The 27,899-nt window shown below is 34.3% G+C and overlaps 1 protein-coding gene across 1 annotated transcript in view; it reads left to right on the top strand.

The window, feature by feature from the left end:
* tead3a (TEA domain family member 3 a) overlaps positions 1 to 27,899 on the top strand; it is a 168,312-nt gene that overhangs the window by 18,013 nt on the left and 122,400 nt on the right. The window contains exon 2 of the mRNA XM_039748751.1: positions 21,392 to 21,518. The gene's annotated coding sequence lies outside the window, so the exon portion shown is untranslated. The remainder of the gene's footprint in view (positions 1 to 21,391; positions 21,519 to 27,899) is intronic.

Below are 27,899 nucleotides of genomic sequence, written 5' to 3'. Positions count from 1 at the left end.
CATGAAAATGATATCAAATATTTATCTTAGCATTCTAAATGATCAGGGAGCAGAAATACCATGAAATTAATGTGTGGTGATTGCTGCCTGCACCTTCTTTTAGTGCAATAGAAAGTCAGTTTAAGAAGCACGTGGCAATTAATATGGCTCGGGGAACACTTAACACAAAGCATTTAATGTGGTACATAACTTGTGACAGAGTTTGAGAAAATCTAGTAAATTAAATATTCATTTTAAGATGAAGTTTAGTTTACGATGTTCTACTAATGACAAATTACAAGAATAAAGTCAACGTGTCGACTTTAGTCTCAACATAAATGGCGAGAATGAAGTAGAAATGTTGAGAATAAAGTCAACATGTCGACTTTATTCTCATCACAAGCATCGAGATTAAAGTGGAAATGTCATACTATTACACAGTACCCAGGTACATTACAGAGTGTTGGAAAAAAAAAAAATAAAACAAGTACAACTTGGCTTGCAGTATTAACCTGTAGTATAGAAACAGTATTCACACATTTGAACATAATGGTCCACATCTGACCCTTTAAAACCAAAGTATCTCCAGACAACAGACACGGCTCCTTTTTTCAGCAAAAGTTCTTCTGTGTCATCATGTTCAACTTTATTGTCTGCTACAGCTTCAGTTCCGGAATGTTCTGTCTATTTTCACTGTTCAATACCTCCACTAATGCATGTGCTCCGTTGTATGTGTGTTTTAGTGGTGCAGCAGTGAAAAAGGTCCCCCCTTAAACAGTTTCCCGCTATGCCACGTTCCGAACGATGACCATAATCTGTAAACAACACAAAATTATTTTCTGAGTCTGTCCTATCCAATACAGTGTTTAAGTAATCAATGACAGACTAATAAAAAGATTAGAGGTGTTCATGTATCTGGAAAGACTGACACCTGGTGTAAACACATTGTATATATTAAACAAATAAAGAATAAATGTGTCCAATATAATTAATTTTTAAATGTTGTTAAATGTAGTTCTGTTTTTCTGGGTAATATAGGTGATTTAAGAATTATCAGTAACCACAACATAAATGAATACATTGCATCTCAACCTAAGGCTGAATTTTAAAGTCTGTCTGAAAATGTTTGGTTTTACAGCATATTTAGGGTTCACATTTCTGTAACTTTCCATTACTGTGCAGAAGTTTGTGAAAATGAAATGGGATTAAGTGAAGATAGACTTCTATTTTACTGAGTTACTAAGGTAGTTGCAGCAGCACGGCAAGGTCCAGACTGAGGAAATTAGCTTAGCATATAAGTATTCATTGCTTTTATATAATATTGAGGTTGCTGGTGCATTGGGTAGCGTATTAAATTATGTTCAGCATCTCTCTGTTATATTTTGGCTATGAGGTGAAAAGAAACAAAGGTTTTCAATGGTTATTTCTCTAAAACATGATCAAAAATAAAAATCTAAAGTATTTTTGTGCATTAAATGGAAATTAATTTTAAGATGGTCTCTAGTTAATAGCCATTGCATATTAAAGAAATACTCCACCAAAAAAAGTATATGTGTGTGTGTGTATATATATACAGTATGTATATATATATCTATACTAATAAAAGGCAAAGCCCTCACTGACTCATCACTAATTCTCCAAGTTCCCGTGTAGGTAGAAGGCTGAAATTTGGCAGGCTCATTCCTTACAGCTTACTTACAAAAGTTAAGCAGGTTTCATTTCGAAATTCTACGTGTAACGGTCATAACGGTCAACAACGTCCGCCATGTTGAACTTTCTTATTCATGGCCCCATCTTCACGAAATTTGGTAGGCGGCTTCCCTGCGCTAACCGAAACCAATGTACGTACTTATTTTGGTGGTATGACGCCACTGTCAGCCGCCATATTGAACTTTCCAACGTCACTAATTCTCCAACGTCCCGTGTAGGTAGAAGGCTGAAATTTGGTACTGTTTTGGTGGTATGATGCCATCTGTCTTTGTTACTTATGGGCCCATCTTCAAGAAATTTGGTACGCGGGTTCCCAACGCTAACTGAATCCTACTTACGTACATATATACTTTCATAGCCTGCAGCTCAGTCACCGTGTGAGGCGGCGTTGGATCCCCCATCCCAACGCCTTCCACGTTGTTGGCTGCCTGCCTATATAAGGCCGTCCGTCGCTCCAGTCTCTACATTCCCTTCCTTGCTTCGCCACGGGATTCACATCTCCCTGCTGATAACTGCAGCCTTTTTATTTAATCCACGGCTTCTCCGCTGTTTTATTGTTCATTTATTACGATTATAGTTATTGTGTAGGTATTTTAGACATACTTTACATTGTTCAGGTACCCATTTCCTTTATCATTCCAACCGTAGCCCCATTAACATGTCTATCGAGGTGATCACCATCGATCAAAAAACTGTCATTACCGAGTGGTTTCCATGCCCGGAGATGGCACCTACCTTTTCCATTCTCTTTGTTACATATTGCACGGCCATATCAGGCTCACTCTTGATATCCGGAGGAACATTGTGTCTTATGTATTGAATGACTGGGACAGGTTCAAGGTGTGGACTGATGACGGTACAGGAGATAATTATACTACACAGGAGCACTAGAAGAGTGAAATGCTTAAGCCCTTCACCTATGCATCTGCATGTGAGTTGATAGCTGCCGCTGAATTGTTCGGTTGTCGCTTTCAAGTGTACCGAAATGGCCAAATATTTTACACCTTTCGACAACCGCCAATGCCTCTGAAACATCTTAGATTGACAGGTGACGATTTCAGTAGTGGACACTTTGATGTTTATAAATGTTTAAACTCTCAAAAGCTGGATGTGAAGTTATCGATGAAACCAGTTGTATACTTACAACGCTTGACAGATGCCGAATGTCACTTCAGCACAAGTCCTGCAAATACTGTCGTAATTGAAACAAACCATGAAACTCAAACCGATTATGACAGCAGCAATCCAAGATGTGAGATTTGAAACAAGATTACTGTTCACATGGCCAACTGTACGTTGCATGCTTAAGAGTAAGCTCAGTGCACAGCTTGGTCATATTACAACCGGAGGGGCCGAACTCACAATGTGGTATACAAAGAGATCCTTAACAAATAATTATTGGTATATTTTCCCTCAGTTTAAAAAGGTTCAATTTTCTTCTTAATAAAAATTAAGGCAGTACTTCGTCGCTGCGAAGCGCGGGTATTTTGCTAGTGTTATATATATATATATATATATGTATACAGTATGTATATGTGTGTATATATATATATATATATATATATATATATATATGTATGTGTGTATGTATGTATGTATGTATGTACGTACAGTGGTGTGAAAAACTATTTGCCCCCTTCCTGATTTCTTATTCTTTTGCATGTTTGTCACACAAAATGTTTCTGATCATCAAACACATTTAACCATTAGTCAAATATAACACAAGTAAACACAAAATGCAGTTTTTAAATGGTGGTTTTATTATTTAGGAGAAAAAAATCCAAACCTACATGGCCCGTGTGAAAAGTAATTGCCCCTGAACCTAACCCTGGTTGGGCCACCCTTAGCAGCAATAACTGCAATCAAGCGTTTGCGATAACTTGCAATGAGTATTTTACAGCGCTCTGGAGGAATTTTGGCCCACTCATCTTTGCAGAATTGTTGTAATTCAGCTTTATTTGAGGGTTTTCTAGCATGAACCGCCTTTTTAAGGTCATGCCATAGCATCTCAATTGGATTCAGGTCAGGACTGACTAGACCACTCCAAAGTCTTCATTTTGTTTTTCTTCAGCCATTCAGAGGTGGATTTGCTGGTGTGTTTTGGGTCATTGTCCTGTTGCAGCACCCAAGATCGCTTCAGCTTGAGTTGACGAACAGATGGCGGACATTCTCCTTCAGGATTTTTTGGTAGACAGTAGAATTCATGGTTCCATCTATCACAGCAAGCCTTCCAGGTCTTGAAGCAGCAAAACAACCCCAGACCATCACACTACCACCACCATATTTTACCGTTGGTATGATGTTCTTTTTCTGAAATGCTGTGTTCCTTTTACGCCAGATGTAACGGGACATTTGCCTTCCAAAAAGTTCAACTTTTGTCTCATCAGTCCACAAGGTCTTTTCCCAAAAGTCTTGGCAATCATTGAGATGTTTCTTAGCAAAATTGAGACAAGCCCTAATGTTCTTTTGCTTATCAGTGGTTTTCGTCTTGGAAATCTGCCATGCAGGCCGTTTTTGCCCAGTCTCTTTCTTATGGTGGAGTCGTGAACACTGACCTTAATTGAGGCAAGTGAGGCCTGCATTTCTTTAGACGCTGTCCTGGGGTCTTTTGTGACCTCTCGGATGAGTCGTCTCTGTGCTCTTGGGGTAATTTTGGTCGGCCGGCCACTCCTGGGAAGGTTCACCATTGTTCCATGTTTTTGCCATTTGTGGATAATGGCTCTCACTGTGGTTCGCTGGAGTCCCAAAGCTTTAGAAATGGCTTTATAACCTTTACCAGACTGATAGATCTCAATTACTTCTGTTCTCATTTGTTCTTGAATTTCTTTGGATCTTGGCATGATGTCTAGCTTTTGAGGTGCTTTTGGGTCTACTTCTCTGTGTCAGGCAGCTCCTATTTAAGTGATTTCTTGATTGAAACAGGTGTGGCAGTAATCAGGCCTGAGGGTGGCTACGGAAATTGAACGCAGGTGTGATACACCACAGTTAGGTGATTTTTTAACAAGGGGGCAATTACTTTTTCACACAGGGCCATGTAGGTTTTTTCTCCCTAAATAATAAAAACCCATCATTTAAAAACTGCATTTTGTGTTTACTTGTGTTTATATTTGACTAATGGTTAAATGTGTTTGATGATCAGAAACATGTTGTGTGACAAACATGCAAAAGAATAAGAAATCAGGAAGGGGGCAAATAGTTTTTCACACCACTGTATGTATGTATGTGTATTTTTTTAAATATGTTATTAATCCCACATATTTGTAGTAGTGGTTTAATTTCATGTTTTCGTAGAAAATATAAAATAGAAGATTCTAATATAATGAAACCCAAAAGTGACCTACCTAGGACAATGGCAAACAAAGTGGTCAAAAGAAGAAAATCCTCATGTGTTATTCTTTAGTATGCTCACAACATGGCAAATGTATGCTTTTTTTTTTTTTTTGCTAAAATATTAACACATTCAGAAAACCCTTGGAGCATTATTGCCTTTGCATTTCTTTAAGGTTTAATAATTTATAGAAATAGCCAGAATCTAACACAACATTTATATATCAAAACGTGTTTTAATGAAAAGCACCATTTGATTTATTATATATTAATATACTACTATATTAATAAACTTTTTTGATTAAGCATGAGTGTTTGAGAATTTGTTTATTTTTGTTGTTATTATTTACAGAATATATTGTATGTTACATTGATGATTAATATTGATATTGCACAACAGAATGAACAGGCTGAGGCAAATCCTTTCTATATTCATTGGTATACTTTTGATGCTGAATTAGTATAAAGTAATAATGTTAAGTTCAAATGTATAGCTCTTTCGTGCTTACTTTTTCTGTGTTTTAATGGAATTTTCTTGATGGCTCACCCATTATTTCAAAAAAGCCTTTCCCGCTGCCTCTTTCACTTGAATCTGTGTGGGAGAACCTGCTTGGGCAGAATAGCTACTTCCCTCCTTTTGTTTGTTCTGAAGTACCTTAACTGCTGTATGACTCAGTACCGGTGTTTTTTTTTTTTTTTTAATGAATAAAGGTGGATTTGCCTGTAGTGCTGGATTCCTAGTTCACACAACACACATCAATTTTTCCCTCTCTTTTTATTATCCTTATTAAGTATATTTGTAATATTATTTAATTTGCAGTTTGTTTGGCAATGATACTCATTTTTGGTAGAGGCGGAGTAGAATTAGAGTTCAGTGATATTCAGCATATGTGTTTCTGATATGTACAGTCATAGCTTCAATACTGTAGATACTTTACATGTTTTGAATAGCCAGGAAGTTTTAATCAATTCTCATAATAGTCTTTATCCGCAAAACAGGTGGAGAGTGACTCCTGTGTTGCAAATTTAGGCTTAGGGACAAAAAAGCTAAAGTAGTTTGTGTCAGTTTTCTGACTGGATTATGTCTATTATGTCCAAAAATAACCTTTTCAGGTTTTGAAAGCACCCATCCGCCATCTGTCACTATCTTAATTCTAGGGTAAGCTTCACCCCAATTAGCCTGAACCCCAAATACTCCACCTAAAAATGATGTTGTGTGTTGTTTTTTTTTTTTTATATAAATATGTTCCTTAACTTAGGTACTTTGTAGTAGTAGCTGAGGAGAAAAATTTAATCTTGTGTTTTCTTTAAGAAAGTACAAGGGGGATTCTCATAGAATGGGATCAATAGGTGGTGACCAACACTAAATAGTGGCAGGCACTGTGAAAGACAGCCATGTAAAAAACAAATAATAATGTTGCATAATCTTATACAGTTGAATAATTTTACACAGATGCTGGCACAAAACTAGTAATTTTTGCAAAAATTTTACTAAATAGGTACTTCATGAATTCTTAATACATATGTTAACCATAAACTCAAAGACTAGCAGGTGTGCCATTTTGAATTGAAGACAACATTATTGACTAATTAATGATGGAAAAGGATCTTCAAATTAAAACTTCACTCCTGTAAAAAAAAAAAAAAAGACGTGGATTATGCTAATATGAGACTTTTTGTTTTTTTGTGTGGATGTTTTTCACAATGTTTGCCACTGTCCAACGCTGTTCACCTATCAAGCACATTCTTCCTTTACGTTTCACAAAAAGGGGAGGAACCTTTAAAACCTCTGGCTTGACAGACAGTTCAAATAAGAATATTTATAAGTGCTGAAATTTGTTTGAAATAGATAAAAAGGAGGCAAAAGAGATTTGCCTGAAAAATGCAATCCAGAGCAAACATGTCCCAATGCTACAGTACATCCAAGAACAGAAGCAAAAAAATCTACAATAAATCAGGAAAGCAAACAAAAAATACTTTTAAAATCAAACGTTCAGTAATATTCCCAGGGAATCCGTTGCCTCCAAAATAATATGAAAGTGAACAGTGGTCCCTTAAAGTGATTTTATGGTGTCCCCATCTCTTGGGGTTCCACCCGCAGAATGTAACAAACATAGACACATTTAAAATGAAATGCACAAGCCATAATTCAGTAATATTTAAATAACCCAATATTAACAACAATTAAATAATAACATGACAAATAGGTTACAAACAACACAAATATCAAACAAATTAAAAATAAACTTCAGCCAGGGCACTATACGTGGCTGAGCCATAAATAAATGATTTTGATTGGAAACATTTAAAATTAAACTTAAAAACTGAAATGCAGCCCTAGGTTGTGGTGTACCAACCACTGTGCCTGATTTTTCATGTAAAATATAAGCAAATTACTTTTTTAATATCATGTTGTTGTTTATTTACTGTAATACTGTAAAAACCAAAAGGAACCCAAATATACAGCATAAACTTGGATAGAGTATTTTGTATGAGAATCTCTGCAGCCATACCTGGTAATGAAAATATTGTTCATAGACTAGTTTAATTCCTAAAAGGTGGCAGAAAAAAGTTCAGTGCGTTGTCCAAGATAGTTTAAAAGTAATGCATTTTGTTATGCAAGTGAAAAAATGCAAATAAATCATTTTAATACATTCATTCGTAAAATCATTTTGTCAAAAAGCCTGCAGCAGTGCACCATATCGGTTTAACACTTGAATCCCAGGAGCCTATGAAAAAAGTTGTAATGCCGGGCCACCTTAAATTCATTCACACCTCCACATCAGCGTCTTTGTTTTGCAAATGTGTCAATCAGCACAAGCAGCAAGCAGCCTGCTTTCCCATCCTTTCCACTGACACAGCTGAAGTTTTCCCGGCTTGTCTGTTTATCTGGGTGTGAGGTACCTGGAATTGTAGCAGGTCAGGCTGGGGAGCATGCACTGGTACAAAGTAAATAATACATAGTTTTTTGGAATACATACATTGACTTGCAAAATATCTAAGTTATCTTTTAATCATGTTAGTCTTTGTACTTTATTGACAAGCATCTTTAAGAACATTTTATTTTATTACAGTTCTCTGTTGCAGTTATGACAAACATTTATTTTCTTTTATGTTCATATATACATTTTTTGTATACATGTTTTATTAGTTAAATGTAGGTATGCCCAAGTCAATCGGCCACCGATTGACATCAGTCGATTTTCATTTTTAAAATAAAGAAAAGGCTTGATTGGTGTGTATGTATGTATGTGTGTGTGTGTCTGTGTGTGTATATATATATATATATATTTTTATATTTTTTTGTGAGAGAAACGGTGAAAATGACCTTTTTTAAATTAAATTGTATCGGATAACATTACAGAAAGCAATTAAGCAATATAACAGCTTGTAATCTAGAGAAGTGTTTTATTTTCTTGTAGGCCCTATATGTTATTGATACATAGTTTTGTGTATATTTTATTAAAGTATGTAATTTAGGGACATTTTATTTCAGTACTTTTATGGTCACTGAACAATAAGAATTTACAGAATTTAATTTTCTTAATAAAAAATGACAGTTAACACCTGTGGTTTAAAGTGTAATTATAAAAATACACTTTAATATAGGACATAAGGCTTCTACACATCTGGTTATGCAGGAGCTTAGTATAAAAAGTTTTTAAAGGGGATAAAGGGAAAAAAAAACAAAACAGAATTGGTATTGGAATTGGCCGATCAAGTAACATGAAATCAGTGACTTTTATTGGCCTCAAAAAAACTGATTGGAGCATCTCTACTGGAAAAAATCGGGAGTGGTCTCCCCTAGACTTTTCTCGTACACTCAGATATGGGGATGGATATTTGAGGAGTAAACCGCAAGACAATGATTATATTTTTATATTCTGTACATTAAAGAACCATTAACAAAAATCAAATCAAATTAATAATATATTGAACAATTATTATAAAAGTAAAGTTGAATAACTCAGACTCTGCAGCTGCATGAATAACGGGTAAAGTACCACTTCCAGTTAATGGAAATGGCCAAAAAGTTGGTAGAAATCTATGTTTTATACCAAATACTTGTAGCAAAATTTGGTTGACCTAAGTGAAAGCGTACTCAGCTTATTGTGTTTTATACACACACACACACACACACACATTAAAATAGTATTTTCGGACTCAGGGAGGTCTAAAACGTCGATTCATCAAAATCTCAAAATGGAATTTTTAGACGATTCCAATACTTTCCTTATACTATGTATACAAGAAAGTCAGGGAGGTCTAAAATGTTGAGACTCATCATAAAACCCGACATTGAACCTTTGGACGATTCCAATACTTTCCCTATAATTTGTATATGAGAAAGTAAAAATCTGACAATTTAAAGAAAGGCACTTAACTCACAATCCTAAAATTGTTGCAGTAGTTAACTTAGATAAGTTTCCTCAATTTCAGATATGCTATACCACAATGCATAAACTTTTAAAACTGATGGCGCTGAGGCTCTAGTGCACCTTTCATGCTTAAACCCTTTCCATTTACTGTATTTGCAATTTTTTTCATTCACTTATCTGCTTTTTAATTTAAGCAAACAAGATTACAAAGTAGAATGGATTATTTTTATTATATTGATCAAAGGCAAAACGACCAAATACTCAAATGGTCAATGATGCCAGGAGGACATTTTAACAATAAGGTTTTTTTTTTTTTAACTAAAGCTGTAAAAATCAAATATGGCGAGTACCAAAAAAGTTAATGTCAAAAAAGGCAGGTGAACTTACAGTAAAGAATACATTTATTTATATTGAAAATAGCATTCAAGATCAACAGTGCAATATTACTACTATTACAATAATGTGGAATAAAGTGAAGCTTTCCACATAAACAGAAATGTAGTAAATGTATGTGGGGTGGTAAAGCTGAAAATTGCAAATGGTGAGCTTTATAGACAGTGCAGCAAGATTTCACAATAGCTACAAGTCTGGCTTCTGTTGCTGCCAGATGAGTTTTTTTTTAAACTGAAAGTTGTTACTGGCTTGTTTTTAAGAATATGTTGATATTCAAGCTTGGCAGCATATATGTAAGATGCGTTTTATTTTGATGATTTAAAAAAATGCAGAAACTGAGTCAAGCTAAAAAGAAGTTTAAGTTAAGCTTATTCTGAAAGACCACAGGAGCATTATAATTCTTAATTGCAAGTTCCATTGAAAAGAAAACAGTGGAATAATAACCACATTAATAGCATTTCATCTGGGAAATTAATGCTAAGATATTCAGTAACCTTTTAAACAGAAGGGGCAAAAATTATATCTAGCTTTTTCACTTAAGTTAAAAAAGATGAATAATTGATAGAAAGTCAAGTTATTTTATTTAAATATTCCTCTTATGTCAGTTGGCCACATCTGTGCAAAGGAACTTATTTATGATGTGTTGGTTATCATAATACAACAAAACAACATTTTTGTGTTATGCATTCTGTTGTGAGCCCCATCCCCAAATAATTTAAAATGTTTTGTAATGTGTAGAACTACATATTTCTGTATTGCAATCATAAGGAAATAAGTGGAGCAACTTCTAAAAGGTGCTAAAATTATTTTGGATGGAAAGTTGAGCCTTCTGTCTTTCAAGGTCTACCATCCTTAGCAATTTTAGCTGCATGCTTCGACCATGTTTGCCTGTACCTCAGAAACTGTTTCTGCTATTGGCTATGTTCAATAGTCCGTATTGATGCTCACCATGAAAGGCACTATATACAATGTGTATTGGTTGTTTTTTCTAGCGAACAGCTGGTCACAAAGCTATGTTATTTTAAGTTGGGAAGCTGGCCAATCACAAGGCAATTAAATAGAGAACATATCATCAGTGGAGTCGAAGACAAAAGAAAGGCATTTTCTGGACAGACTTTATAATTTTCTCAGCAGTGGGGATCGGGCACCCCCAAGAATGTTTCATGTTAAATCCAAACAGTAGTCTCTAATTAAGCACATCAAAAAAAAGAGAGAGAGAAAAACAAAGGAGGTTTATGCACTGTTAAGTCAAGTTTGACTTTCTTGGAGGAAAGCCGTAAGCATTAAGCAATAAATAAAGAAAATATCTGAAGTGTGATGGGAGTGAGGATCAGATTATCATATGGGGTAATGCTTTTTTGTGGTGCATGACTGAATTTCACATAGTCATTTATTTAAATTTTACCACATATTAAAATGATTTTACTAACGTTGTTAAACTGGAAAAATCACTTTTTCATCACTGTCAGATGTGATAAAGGGAGAGATTCTTCAAGCTGACAAAGCTGGTCATGCTCATTCTAGAGTAGATATTCTGAGTGTATGGTTGCAACTGATTATTTGGTAAAACTGAATTATAATAATGAAAGTGCACCAGTGACCTGATTTAGGGTGTCTGTCTTTTACGTTTCCTTTTTTTAAGTATGAGCAGTAAACAGGGTGCTGCCCTATGCCTGATCACATTCTAAGGTACAGTATTTAGGTGCAGTATTCAGATCACCAGTATCTGTTCCTGTCTGCTCAAGAGATTCATATTTAACATTTCAAATACATTTTATGGTAATAATTGATATTAGTGTTTAATATTGAAAATATGTACTCATTTAAATGCATTTTAATATGGATTGGTAATTCCAATGTCTGAATTTATGCTTCTTTTTAAGATTAAGTGACACTTGTGATTACAGATGTTGTTTTCCATATTTCACATATACTGACATTATTTTTGAAACTGTTCCCCTTGACACACACAATTTATTTGTTGTGAACAGTGCACCAGTAGTAAGGCACCGACTATTCTGTCAGTTTCCTTGTATACATTTGAAAACTTACACAGCAAATTGCAGACTGCTAGATCTCTTTTATAGCTACCATATACTGTTACTTGATAATAAGCCTGATGTGACTGGGGTTTGCACCTTCATTTGCAATTGTGCTTTAGTTGCTTCATAAGGGAACTTCATTTTTCTGTGGAGTTTCTTCTATTCTGTCTGTCCCATGTAATTCTGGGAAAACACAAAATTACAGAAGACCAGAATATGCATTTGTAAAAATGCAATGAACAATAAGCAAATCACCCCAACATAAAATCTGGGTGACCTGAATGTCTTTCTCTATTTCTTTTATACACAGTAAAAAAGACTCAATCTTGTGAGATCTTTTGTCTGTTAGCTAGTATTTTTTTTTTTTTTTGGGATATATTCAGTGGCCATCTTTCTGACTCTTGAGTTAGTGCTGTTGTATATTTTCAGATTGAGGCAGTTCAAAATGCTGTATGGCACCATCCATTGTAATTAAAGGAGAAGTTTTAATTTTAAAATATGGGGATTAAAAACTGAAAAGCTACCTGACACATGTAGGTTACTGCTTTAACCTTAAGTAACAAACTACTAGGGAAAAACATGTTAACGTATTTGCTTGCTTTTATTCTAAATGTGCAGCTAAAGTCAGTATTAGACTTTGAAACAGTAGTACAAAGCAAAATGATGGTTTGTCTTCTTCAACCTTTTCAAGTGCTACGGTTGATACTTTGTCCTTAACAGGTCCTAAAGAGGAATTTCACTGGTAAACTTTGAAGAAAGTGTACATTTTGTTCAGTTGTTCAACTCTGTATTTGTTGTTGCAATATATATTGTTTGCCTGTGCTTCAGTTACAATCTCTTGATGTTTCACACAGTGACCCTCCTTTAGATAAATTAAAATACATATGAAGGGGGTTATTGATAAGGTAAGCCTCAGTTCCAGCTAGAGAGCAAGGCAACTGGGGATGGGGTAGTTGGGATTGTAGTCCTTTATAAATAGAGGACATAACATTTCTTATTTAGTCGTCGTATGCACAGATGATAACTGGCACACATGTGTGACCATTAGGACTTGAAAGGTGAGGCTATGCCTATTCTTCCTCATGGCAAGGCTAGGAACAGTTTGTGGGATCCAAGCAAGAGTGTCAACTTATCTTGGTACTTTCTCATTCCTGATAAAGCAACAGTAGGTGTTGACATCTGTTCGTATAAAACAAGAGGTCAATTATCTTGGCTGTCCATAAAGAAATATTTTTCCTTCCTTAAGGAAAGGGGTTAGTGGTACATGAAAAGCACAAATTTCAGCTTGCCATCTTTACCTGAAATGAAACCCTGGCTTTGCCAGGTAAAAGAAATGAGGAAAATGGCAAAATTATTGTAGTGTTAAACAAGTAAAATGTGCAAATTCACTTAAAAAAATTCCTTCTCCCATTTTTACAACTTTTATTTGTAACATGTTTTGGGTTGTAGACAGCTCTTTCAGCTGAGACTAAATAGTCTGTGCACTGCTGACCACTCTACTCATGAAGTGTGAAATGCTTGTGGTTTGCGTGACATTGCTTGAAAGAATTGTGTGAACAGGGCAGCTCACAGACAATTATTTCTAGTGCATCTTGCAAACACTTCTTCACCAAATACCTTATGGTTTCCATGGTGGTTCTCCACTTTTATATTTATTTACCCACTAGTTTTCATTCAGGCTTATGATTTGCTTTATAATTTTGTTCCTTATATTCGTTGACTTTTTCACAAAATTATTTTATGTAGATTGATGTACAGTGGCTTGAAAAAGTATTCAAACTCTCAACCCTCTTTTTCACATAAATAAATATTACAACCTTTGATTTGACCAATTAGACTGGTTACTTGTAAATCAGGCACACATTTTTTATAGTCTTGCCCAAAAAATATAATTATAAACCTATAAAAAATAAATTCTAAAACTGAAGTGTCCGCTTATCCCCATGTTCAGTACTCTTGGTTGAACCACTTCTTACTGCTATTATAGCAAGTTGTTTTTTTTTTTATTTAATAAGTCTTTGTTAATTTTGCACAATATGGTAGAGCGTGATTTACCCATTGCTCCTTGTAAAACAAGATCTTGCAAGTTAGTACTATTGCCAAGTTGGACAGCAATTATTAGGTCCCACAGGAGATGTTTAAGATTATGACTCTGACTGAACCTCTCAAGGAGTTTGGTATTCTTAATTTTAAGAGGCACTGTTGTTCTTCTGGTATTGTGATTTGTCCTGTTAAAAGACAATCTTTCTCCCCAGTTAAAGGGTTCAGGCAGAAGGAAGCAGGCTCTGCATTGTGCAGGATTCTTCTTCTCATCAGTCCTGGTTAGACTGTCAGCCTCTGCTGCTGAAAAGCATCCCCACAACATGATGCTGATACCACCACATTTTACTTTGAGGATAGTGTTACCTGGATGTATTTACACCACACGTGCTGTTTAGTCTTTAAACCAAAAAAATACACTTTAGTCTCATCAGATCACAAGACTTTCTGCAACATTTTTGCAGTATCTTAGAAGTAATGTTTTACAGATTCTTTATTGACGATGTGTGTTTTCTATTAAAGATTCTATTTTGTGCAATGTCTTAGGCTGTGAACATCCTCTCCAGTCACAATCACTGACTTCTGCAATTCATCCAGAGTCACATCGCATTCAATCGGAGTCACAGTACCCTCTCTGATCAGTGCTGTTCTTGTTTGATAACTAAGTTTAGAGGGGCAGCCTAACGTGGCAATGTGGCTCTAGTTTTATAATGTTTCCATTTTCATATGTTGGTGTCTTTATTGCCTTTGAGATGGTCTTGTAACCTTCCCCTAGAACTGTGCTTGCCTATATTTATATCCCAGACTTTTGAATGCTTTATTTTTCTCTGTAGTTTGGTTTGCTTTGTGGAAAATCTCTGGCATATTGTTAGATCTTAGTAAGAGAGGGTGTATTTGTCCTCCTAAAGTAATGGAGGACAGGTAATCTACAAGATGGAGACCCTTAAGAAATTAAGTTGGTAAGGAAAAATACCACTTCTGAGCAGTTAGCTTTTTTATATTTAGAAAGGTTATAAATACCTTTTAAATCTCACTATTTGACATTTCTTTTTAGTAAATTGTTGAAACATTTTCAGTTTGTTTCTTTAGATTTTTTCATAGTATATGCTGTTTTGTACAATATATCAGCTGGAAAACTTAATGCATTAATATAGTCTTGTTTAAGCACCAACCATAAAATGTAAAACTAGTTAAGGTGGTGGATTATTTTTTTTTTTCGAGGCACTGTTTAAAAAACACAATGTTGTAGTTTAATTTGATTTAATGCTACAGTGACTGGAGACATTCAATATTATTAGTTCAATGTTGGATACTAAGACTATTCAAATACATGGTCATAATTTAAACATGAGTTGAAACAGACATGAGCAGTGTCTTTCTGCTTCATATTCTAAACTTGCATACTTTTTCCTTCATGATTAAGATTAGGCTTTTTTCTTTTTTTTTGCAAAGTTATAGGATAATTTGTGCATATAAAATATAAATGTAGCTATTGCTTTTTTAACCCAAGGCGAAAAAAATGTTAACTGTCAAGTCAAGTAGGTTTGGACATCTTCTATTGTAGAGAAGTGTGGTATCAAAACAGGATAGTGGCAATTTTATTTAAATGGGGAGCATGTGGATTTGCCAGATATGTAGACATGTTTCATCAGCATCAAAGAGTTGATGTTGAATGTTCCATTAAAAAAAAAAAAAAAATCTATTTAAAATTCATAACATTTTTTGTCTTGTTTCTTCACATTTGTCACCAGATAAGATAGTTTGCAAGTTGTCTATCTGTACTACTGAGCATCAGTTTTGCAAAGGCAGAATTCCCTTTATTGGTTTCTGGTGTTTTTTTCTCTGTTGTGTTAAATTCTTACAGTCAGTGAGTCTAACTCATTCTGCTCTGGTGTCAACACAGCACATAGGTGTTAAAGTAGTGCCCTTGGTTTGAGTCATTTCATGAGACACTTAGAGAATGCCATTGAAAGTCATCTACAGTTTTTCTATAAAGCACTTAGAATAAAGTATAGTATTGGTCTCATTTTAGTATTTTTAGAGACATCTCGTTTGAAGACTGTGTTCTCTTTGCTCTACAGTGCAGCAGTATGTGGACCTTCTCAATTTGGATTGAGCCTGGAGGATAAAAAGTGCTTCTAAAATGTTTGTGAATTAGACCCTAGAAAATTGCAGTCATCCCCTGTGTCTTTAAAGTTTTCATATTTGTAACTTTAAAGCATTATTTTTTTCTTTTTTTTAATCTTTAAAATGTATTTTGTTGCAATTAAGCAACTAAAGCAATAATCAGTTTGAATAGTAGGTAAATTTTGTTCACGGGCTAATTTTAACAGATAGAGTAGGTGTCTTTAGGTAGATTAAAATCTCACTGCAAGATGACAGAAAATAATTGTAAAATAATACAAAAGTACTTAAATCTCTAAAAATCAAGCTACAACACAGGTGTCAAACTTAAGGTCCATAGGCCAGATCCTGCCCTGGGATTTTTTTTTAAAGTGGCCTCTTCATCAATATTCACTTCATGCTACATACATACATACATGTTAGTTTTCTCAAAAGTCTCTTTAAAGTGTGTTTCATATGTTGTATCTGTGTATAGTTTAGAAAGATTACATTTACATCTGTCATCAAAATCCATCACCAATGTCCATTGTAACCACTGGGTGTGCCGCATCACCCCTACTGCATCATTCCTGTAAATACAAAAACTTTTTTCTTTTTGTCAGTGAGAAAAGTTGCCAAAAAAAAAAAAAAAAAAAGTCGATTTCTGCATACTTTTCAGTATTTTTTTTGTAATTTGTTTTATATTTGCAGCCCTCATTCTTTCACATCATGCAAGAGCATTTCCTTTAATTTTCTGCAGTGTTCTATGCAACTTTTTTTTGCAGCAGCAATCACTGCTCTTCCCTGTATCTAATACTTACCAAAGATGACTTTTTTTAAGCAGTTTAGCTTGTAGAGCACAACAATCAGCTTCTTCCTTCTACTATAACTACCAGTCTTCAGCGTGAGCCATCTATAGAGAAATCTCTTCCTTCCTGCTAACCCAATGACCACCCATTACAGACAGCCTGCTTGTTCTTCACCCTCTCGTACCCTAGCCACTGTTGCAGGGTAAGAAGGTATTATAGACAGCTCCAGAGCTGTGTTTTTTTTCCCCTGGCCCCAGACAAGGCACGCTGTACTTCTAACATCATAATAATGCTTTCTTGTGGGATTTGTAACAAGGAACGCATCTTGTGCATTCCATGCTGAAGCAGAGTGAAGAATACTCAGAAGAGGTGGTTTGGGGAAGGGCTTTAACTTTGTTCTGTTCTTTCTCACACCGGTTTCATTCTGCTGTTTCTGTTTTTAAGTGCTGAAGTAACCTGGATGTACTGCCACTTTTTACTGCTATTGCTTTTTTTTTTTTTTTTTGCAAAATTTGCATTTTACTTTAGTTTGTTCAACATTTGACCTTTCATATCTGAACCAATTCCAGACAACTGACTTAACATTACAGCCTTTCTTTGGAACTAGAGCATTCATAAGAGAAGTTCTGCTCATCATATTCATTGTATTAATATTGTAATGCCTATTCCTGGACTTGAGGAACAAAACCGTACTGACAGTTTGCTGTGCAGAAATCAAGCATGTTTATTTCTATCAACAAAAACATTCAAAGAAACAATTAAATCAGTAAATATTTACAAATCTCCTGTTGTTAAGGCCATGAGAACACCATCACTTGGGTCCTTTTTCTCCTTTTTATTTATTTATTCATTTTTAAGCGACTAGCAATTGCAGCCTCCTGTTTCGAAGTTTTGGCAGTCTTTGGGGAGCTTGATGTGTCACTATCCCCCGCGCTCTGTTCAGTTTCACCAGGGCAGACAGATTCACTGTTCTGCACACAACCTAGCTTATGGCACCATCATCATCCAAACAGTTTCCCTTGATGCCCTGTTTTCATCCCCATTCCCCACTCCTCAGCATCTCAGTTGCTGTTTTGCATTGTGAGCAGGCTGATGCAGGTCTTCTGTACATGTCCCCAATTTGTGGTGATCTAAGCAGCCTTGTTTGCATGCCTCCTTTAAGGTCTTGGCTCTTCATGCACCCTGCTGTTTGGAGATTTTTGGCCGGATCATTATATCTTTTTACTATACACACATGATAAGCTAATTAAACTAAGGTGTTTATTTGACTGTTTAACTGTACCGTTTGGTTAAAAAAAAATTCAGTTTCCAGATTGGAGTATTGCTTCAAAAGATTCATTTTAATTTAGCCGTTTAATCAAAACCTACTTCTTAACATCAGATGTTGATGAATTCATACAGTATGCAATAGTTAAATATTGCAATCGTTTTATCTATTTTTAGTTACATTGTCTTGTAACGGCACACATTTGAAAAAAAATATAAATGCGAATGATTTTTGAAGACCTTTTATATGTTTACCTTTTACCTGATCTTTTGTGACATCTGTACCTTTGAAAATACAAGCATGGGTTTTATAGTAATTAGATGCGGAATGAGATTTTATATAATACTGAGCATATACAAATTGCAAATTGAATGCAAACATAATTTGATTTTTATTTGAGATTTTTTTCATGTTTTATTACTACTTCATTTAATGCATTTTTTACTATAATGAATAGAAAATAGTTTCATTTATAAAGTAAGCTGAAGACACAGGAGCCCTGCAGAAAAACAGTATTACAAATCATTATGTATCACGCATGTATCTATATCAGAACTAAGACAGAAGTTGTTTTACATGTTTTTGTAGTACAATTACCACAGAGCTGATGTTTACTGAGCTGCTTGATTCATTTTTATTTTTTGGAAACAGGCCTGACATCCGACCTAACACTAATAGTTGTTATTAATCTGTTGCTGTTATTGGTATGATGCTGTATTTATTGTGCTTTCTTAGACTGACACCCAGCAGATGAGATTTTAAACCAAAAGTACTGGCCTTTTTTTATACATCACTGAAAAATGCAATTATTCCTTGGTAAAATAATGTATACAATGAATTTAAAAAAGTAAAAGTTTGACAACTTTCAAGTCTAATGTTTGGGTAACATTTCTTAATGTTTGACCAAAGAAAGAGCTTGCTATGTAGTTTAAAATTAGGACCCATTGTCATAGTGACAATCAAATATTTAGGGAGTACTTTAAACAAAAGTTAATCTCACAACAAAGCCTAGTTTTGTGTGTTGTTAACAGTAATTGAGTATTGTCAGTCTTATTGTAGAGAGAGTCGATAAATCTGAATTGTATTTCACAATTAAAAAGCTTTAAGAACAATGAATTCACTTTTGGTCCATAGATGGTTCCTCTCTGCTATTTAAGCAGACAAGAAGCAAAAAGTAATTACGGTATATATTTATAATGGGTTATCCTATATATGCAATGAATAATGTTACTTTTTATTCATGTCTTAAACTTTGTATGCAAGTTAGAACTTATACTGAAGTATGTTAATTAATGGGATATTGGCAAAAATGCATAATAGTGCATTACTTATTTACAGAAAAATGTTAAACCCTATTAATAAAATGTCAAAGAACAATATTACTGTACCTTTAAATCACAAAGCATTTAAAGTTTAACATTTAACCCATAGCACGTTCCACTTGTTGACATTGTTTAAACATTCTGTAGTTTTTAAATGATGATATACAGTATATCAGCATCTCATGTATTTGTGAAAAACCTAAGGGTGGCACAACAGCCCACCACTAACTGATGACTCTGTGCTGCTGAGAAATTGATTATTGTGCCCAGTTATATTTGATGACATGTCTGTCCGTATGAAAGCAGAAAATTATTGATAATTTTGACAAAATATGTACTGTATTGTACCGTAATTGTTTGTATCCAAACTAGTTTACTGCTTCATTCTTGGGTAAAAAAGTGGAAATCAATAAATAAAAATGAATTAAGTTGAAAGGAAGCAAGTTGAGGCTGCAAAAACCCAAGTCCTGCCTGTATATAAAATATTGCATAGTAATCACCCATGGAGCATTATTGCCACTTGGGATAGCATTGCAACTTTTTTTCACCCTAATAAAAGGGGAATATTAAGTTATAATCTATTGACTTTCACCACATACTGCACATTGTGACACCAGCTTCATGATATTGTTGTCCAGGGAAGTTTCCTACACTCTGTAGCATTAAGGTTAGTAATTATTATTTTATTATATATTTTACTTCTGGGTATTGCCTAATGCTTTTTTCTTCCTTTTTAATGTAAGTAATTTGAAAGTTCTGTTTTTATCAGTGTTACAGTCCATTACATGATACAGTTCATCATGCACATTTTTAAAAGGCGCACTCCTAAACTGCCTTCCTTAGTTATCTATTTTAACAGTCCTTTACTAAACACATACACTGTTCACCTTAATAATACAGTACACCTTGGTTTAAATGTAACCCTTCAGGTGTAGGTCCTGCTTTTTCCAGAGGGGGCTGCAGTCACTATTTCAACTTTTTCCCCTCTTTCCAGCATTAAGATTTCAGCCTCTTGTTGACTCTTCACACTTCTTAAGACTTACTTATCATATGAATTTTTAACATTTTTGATCTGACTACTCTGTGAGCCCCAACTCTTAGCTTCCACTAGTAGCTTTTTAAATTAATTCTTCAGAACTGGCAGACTATCCTTAGTTGTTGACATGAACAGTGGCCACTGCATCCAACCAAGCTCTGTCCAGGAACTAATGCGCACACCCAGGGGGCCCTTTCACCTGAAAACCCAGTAGTTTTGAAACTCTTCAGCAAATTGTTGAACTTCAGCTTTTCAGTGAATCAGTGAACTTTTGTTCATAAACCTCCCTTTGATATGCTGTACTTATTCCCTTGTGGAACTTTTGTAGTTTGTACTTCACGTGTTTATTTTTGAAGATTATACAATATATCATTGCTACATTCCAAGAATATTTGATTAATTTGTCTTATTTGCAAATGTAATGTGCATGAAAATATTTAACAAAGCAAAATTTATAAGAAGCCAATTCCTATGAGCTTAGATACTAGTGTTTTCTGGCTTTCACGGAATTGTTATTTTTGTTATTATATTGACTATTTCAACAGTACATGTTTTAATACAGTTATTAAATATTATTAGTATACTGTAGCATACTTTATTTTTATTTATATGGTTTTCTTTTTCAAATAGTATATAGTTTCATGTATGTATGTGTGTGTGTGTGTGTGTGTGTATGTATGTGTGTGTGTGTGTATATATATATATATATATATATATATATATATATACACACACACATACATAAGCTGCATAGCGATTCACTACTTTATATGTGATTGTGTGTGTTTTGAACAATTTAGTATCTGTTTCTGACTTTGTAATTCCAACTGTTCTAAATATTATTATGTGCCAAAGGAGATGGTTAAAAGTCAGCTATGGTTATGGAGATGGTTAAAAGTCATTGTGAAGGAGCACATTTAACATCTGCAAACTGCAAGTTACTGTGTGTGAAGTTTTAATACCTCACATCTCTGTTTTTTGCAGTTTGTTGCAGTCAGATTTCCGAAATGTTGTGGCCTTACTGAGAAAGCAACACATCCAGTCTTTGAAACCAGCACCTCCATGCTTCTTCATTTTTCTGCACCATTGTTATTTCTACATATTTATACCGGTAAGATGCTTAGAGGAATATTAAATAAATGTCACTATAGACAGATCTTTTTTTATGTCTCTCTGGGCCTTTCTTCTTTGTGTTAGTGTGAAACATGTTTTCCTGTTTCAGTCAGAGACTGCTCTGCAGCTGCCTGGCAGGCAGTTCTCAAACTTTGATTGTTTCCTGAGAGCCATGCCAGAGCGGAAGTTGGAGGAAGTTATTGGGAGAGTTCGAGAAAATTTATTAGAGCCAAGTTCAGGCTGCTCGGAGTTAAGGAGTCTGATGCAGGCTAATTTAAACAATGTTGGCTGGATCTTGTAGATTTTTGCTTAGTCTAGCTTTGACGTTAGCTCTGCAATACCCAGACCTTTAAGTGCCGATTCACAACAGCTTTAGTTATTCATTTTTTGGTAGCATAATCTATTTTCTTACAATTAATTATTCTTAGGCTGAAAGAAAAATGAAGTGCAGAGACATCACATACAGCTCAGTGTGTGTGATTTATATACTATCGATCAAAAGACATACTGACTTGCAGTATGGCAGCATATGCAAGCACTTTTTTTATCTATTTGGATGAAGTTACATAAATGAAGTCTAAAGTTTCTTTTATGCTAAATGCTTACCATGGAAAGCACTTCTAATCCGCTTCTCATCAAAACAGTTTCTAATAATGATAACAACTTTCGAGTGATTATCTTGTTTCATAGTTTGCTTTCATACTATGAAACCAAAGTACTTGTGTATGGTAGGTTAGAGTAAACATAAATCCTCAGTCTAGAATTTCAAGAAATCACTGCTGAGAAACATTGGTGTTTTGTTAGAGCACAGTTAGCTATTGGGATATTAGTGTTCATTTTTATTTTTGAATTGGCCAAAAAAAAAAAAAAAAAGCAAATGAAAAAAATCGCAGGGAGGAAAGTAAATGTAGACAGCAATAACACAGATGCTGAATATTATGGAAATGTTCAAAGTCCTTTTAAACATTTTAAGTTTGAAAAAATAATTACAGCTAATTATGAAATTATTTAATCATTTCCAAGCCTTCAGGGATATATCACACCATCTCTTACACACACACACACAGAAACAAATGGCATATCTGACTGTCGTGTCTAGTCTTGCAAGTGCATTTCTATTTTTATGTGCTTTTGCAGAGTAGCTAAGTGGGTGAGGCGCATAGCTGGAACACACAAGACTGAAGGCTTATGTACCTCTTTGTAACTTCATCATGCTTGCTGGCTGTGTTTGCAGTAGTATAATGTCATCTATTTCTAATACAAAATGTGCACTTCAGTACATACAGAAGGTTTTGGAGTGATTTTTCATTTTGGAAACTGCAAGGATTTCATCTTTTTATTTTTAGCGCTTTTATGGACACCTGCACTTGTAGTATTGGCAGAAGTGATTGCTGCAACTTGCTGAAAATCTAAATTGTTATGTTACTTTTCTGAAACTTTTCCTTACATTTTGTTTTTTACAAGATGAATCATATTAATGCTAATACAGGTAAATCTTAGAGGAGGAAAAAGGTTATCTTAAGGTATTTCCTAGAAACAGTGATTCCCAAACAAAGATATTTTTCAGTTTACATTCCTAAGAGCACAGAGAGAATGATTTGCTTTACCTTCTGATGCTGGTAAGAGCTATGCGGTTACACTTCCACAAACAGGAGATATAAAAAAAAAAAAACAATCAAAAGTTTTGGTACTAATAAGTTTTGTATGAAAGTATAAGGTAAATCATAAATGAAATATGACATGAATAACAATAAACCTTAACTTTGTATAATGTAGCTGGAAGAGTACATGATTTAGAATCATCAATGCACCTAACCTGCATGTCTTTGAATTGTGGGAGGAAACCGGAGCACCCAGAAGGAAGCCACACAGACACGGGGAGAACATGCAAACTCCACGCAGGGAGGACCTGGGAAGTGAACCCGAGTCTCCTAACTGCAAGGCAGCAGCGCTACCACTGCGGCACCATGCCACCCTGTGTTAGTCAATGTTTTTACATTTAGTTTACTATTACACAGTGCATGCTATGGTATAATTAACTATTTTTGTGCTTAGAAATCTTTAAAAAATATATATTTACATACAGCTTGTACAGTCCGGAACGGATGAATTGTATTTACATACAATCCTATGGGGGAAATTACTTCGGGTCACGACCAAATCGGGTTGCGACCAGAGTTTTGGAATGAATTACGGCCCTGACCCGAGGTTCCACTGTATATTTATATTAAACAACTGATCTTACAGTATATACATGCAGCATGCATGATTAGTTGTTGCATAAAAAGAAACAATAAAAGTAACCTGAATACATTAATAAAGATATTGTTAAAAACATGAAAAAAACAAAAAATTCAGAAGTGGAGGAATACAAGAAAGTCTATTTAAAGCTTAATAAAGACACAGAAATAAAGAAGTACTATAAAAAATTAGACGAACAAAAAACAATTTAGTATTGTATACAAAATTAATGGAATACCTCGGGCAGAAGAAGAAATAAGCTCAGAGTTTACAGATTTTAAAAGAGGAGAGTCAGATGTGCATCAGACTCTTGCTGCATTGAGGAATAAATCTCCAGGCCTGATGGAATTTTAGTATTGAAAGAAATAAATGTTATTATTTATAATATGTTAAAAGACTTTTCTGGCAATTTCTTCACATGGGATAAGTATCTGATGACTACAAAATTGCCATTGTGATGAAAACTACCAGAATGAGACACAAAAGATTCTAGGATGTATAAACCTGTAGAACTTTCTTCTATCAATTTTATAAATACAGTAAGAAATAAAATAAAAGACTACTTGCATGAAAATGATATGCTAAATTACAACCTGCACAGGCGGCACGGTGGCGCAGTGGGTAGTGCTGCTGCCTCACAGTTAGGAGACCCGGGTTCGCTTAAGTTCCTTAAATCCTAATGTGCAAAGCTTTGAAGTCATTTGGAATGAATGATTTTCATCTGGCTTTCATTTTTGAGATACTCTCATTATTATAACATCATTTTTCATGCCTTTTCTAATTTGATCCACTGCCTACTTTTTTTTTTTAAACTTGCTGCAGATTTTATTTTCTTGTTTTACATTTCATTATGAAGACATTGAAAGGGCATATTTATTTTAACAATGTCATTTGCCCATATGCTTACAAACAGACTTGAATTGCCCAAAGGTTCATCAGGATCACACTGCTGATGGTAGCATCCCATTGTCCATTTATTATTAACACTTAGAACTCCATATTTTGAATACTAAGAGTGAAATGTAATAATGGTTTTAAAACTGATACATAATTATCTTTTTTATTATTTATATACAGTGGATGGCTTAAAAAGAAATAGACTAGAATATCTTTACACTGACCAATGCAAACGGCACACCATCACAATCACTTATTTAGGATATGGTTAGAGTTTTTCTAATTGAGAGTTTTATAAATTCAGATTAAAGGTGATTGGCCTCCTTGGTCTTGGTACACATTAAAGTTGCTGGTTTAAGTTACACTTTAATTGTACATGTGTTTAAACATGCTATATGCATATTGTAAATGTTAATTTGACACCATTAGTTTATGTATTGTAGCTTTTCTTAGATTAAGGAGCTGGGTGTGATTTTTATTTAAAAAAAAAAAAAAAAAAGTACACTACTGTTTTTCAATTCATTTGGAGCATTTATTCATTATACACTGGATTTAAAAATCAAACCAGTGCATTAAATGAAGTAACACATGAAATAACACATGGCATTCAATTATTTACACATTTTTTTGAACTCTACTATGATTATTAAAATTGTTTCTATTTTTAATTGTAAGGGCAGTTGTCTAGTAGTGACAATGGACAGTTCATTATTTAGGATATTTACATAGATATGTTTTATTAAGTCAAAGCAGTACCTCTCACATCTTCAATCAAAAGCTGTAAATAATGTGTACCCCGAGTACGTTTAGACAGGTTAGAAAAATACAATGTCTTTATTTTTATTTTGGAATTCATATTGTTTATATCTATTGTTTTGTTTGTGTTTGTTCAGAATTACACATCATGATTAGTTCTTTAAGGAAACTGAACATTTTTATCTGCCCATTTCATAATGCAGTCATCTATCCTGTGGTCATATGAAACTTATTCTGTATTATTATTATTAATTGTTACTGTTTATGACAGAAAGTAATGTCATATGTTTCTTTCTCAGACAGTGAACTTGGAATTAAAATTTGCTATGACTGGTGACATTTTTTCTCTCAATGTCCTCAATGAAGGGAAAAATCTTCCCTGTATGAGATTTGTGGTACCTGATGAAGACCTACTTTATTGGTGTAATGCACAAATGTACATCTATAACAGGCTGGTTTATCTAATGCAGTCTTTCATTGCGCAATAAGAAAAAAAATCCTTTGAAGGGTTTTTAATAGTGTCTTTTAAATCAGTTCAGTTAAGGAGAGATTTCATTTATTTTTTATATCCTACCTTTCCTAATGATGAGCATTATAAACTGCTTTATAAAACAATATAAGATGAGCATATTTTTCAAACCACAATTGAATGCACATAACAGTAGAACAGAATCTATTAGTCAAGAGGAGAAAACGTTTGGTGTTATAATCCTTGCCCAAAGCCAAATGCATACACTACAGATTTCAAAGATGAAACTATTTGCATTAAGAAAATATTAAATAAAGTATTTTAAAAATCTCAGTAAAGTGAATGACAGGGAATGGGAGAAAAAGTAAACATTACTCCAAAATAAATTGCAGTGTAAGCCTATAATCTACAGGAGTGCATGAAAAGACTATCAAAGAAACATGTATCAATTTAAAGATGAAGGCGCCAAGCATCTAAAGAGCAGCAGTAGAAAAGGCTCGAGAATCACCCTGGAAAGCTGTTCCTTGGCAAGCACTAAAGCAAAACGAGCAAACACTTTAAGCCAATTGAATTTCATTGGGCTCACCCTTACATGGAGAACACAAGAAGAATGAAAATGCTGCCAATTTGTTGATCAAGCAGATACGGCCTGTTTCAGAAGAAAATGTTACCATTAGTGCCATCATACAGTATGTTGTAACAACCAATAATTATCAAGAAAAGCAAAAATTTGTTCCAAAACAAACATTTGAGACTCTCAGTAGCTTCAGAGCCTAATAAAAATATGAGTAGCCATGGTATATTTTTAAACATTTTGAAACATTTTAATGTAAAGAAGCAAAGCTGTCATGTCTGTCTTTCTGCAGATTAAGTCAGAGCAACTTTTATAGTAGTTTAAGCAGTAATAAACTGGTAGTTCAACACACTCTTTGAATATGGTAATAGTTTAAGAGACGCATAAAGCTTAGTTGTTACTGTCATTTGTAAACTTACAAGGTAATCCTATTTCCTCCATTATTTAAGTATACAATGCATGATGAGCACACACTTGCACGTATGCCAGTTTAGTAATGCCAGTCATACTAACCTGTATGTCTACACCAGTGTTTTCAAAGCAAAGTAGTGTTAGACATGAGAAACCATTGCGTATATGACCTTCAGTTAGAATTGTGGTCAAAGTATGGGAATGTAATTACCGTACATTTTTTCTGAAGTTTGTGTTAACTGTTGAGAAACTAAGTTCAAAACTGTACATTGCACACTTAGAGTGTCACAGTATGTTCATAGGAGGAGATGCTATTTGTGAGAAATACTCAAGCACTTGTTTATTGGGTCAGATACTGTATTATAATGACTGTTCTGCTTAAACTTTAATATATGGTTCAAGATTTTATTCCAGTAGACAACTTTGGGATCACAATAATCCCTCAGTACTTTTAACAGTTTTATTTGGAGCTTTTTTAAAGAATTGTTACTGCTTAATGAATCTTACATTGTGATACCATAACATGCCTTCTCATCTTGTCCAACTGGAGCAAATGAAGTAATCCTAATTTACCTACCATAGTGTACAAAGAAAATGTTTTAATTTTGAAAAATACAAATAATTTCACCTTGCCAGTAATATTCCCAAACTTTTATGAATGTGGCACATCTTAAGCCAAAGTATCTTTTGATCCAATGAAGTTCAGATGGTCTTTTTTATAGATGTTTTATTAGCATTAAATTACCTACAATGTGACACGCGTGTGTTTTTATCTGTGTAGGTAATGTAAAAATAATACAAAATGCTTCACATTTGGTATTAACAATGTACACAAACGTATCCATATGATCCCTTTTCTTGTTTCTTTTATTCTTTTCAATTGTCACTCTCTTCTGTCCTTTAGGTTGCTCATGTTTTAACATACTTTGCCCATGTATTGACCTCATAAGAAAGAGTGACAGCCTATCCTTCGTTGTGAATTTTGAGAGTAATTCGCCCTCATTCTGTTGAATTTTGGCAGAAAGCAGACA

This window comes from Polypterus senegalus, chromosome 3 (genome assembly GCF_016835505.1).
Source record: "Polypterus senegalus isolate Bchr_013 chromosome 3, ASM1683550v1, whole genome shotgun sequence".
NCBI lineage: Eukaryota > Metazoa > Chordata > Cladistia > Polypteriformes > Polypteridae > Polypterus > Polypterus senegalus.
The sequence above is the reverse complement of the archived record's forward strand: the minus strand, read 5'-3'. Positions and strand labels throughout refer to the sequence as shown.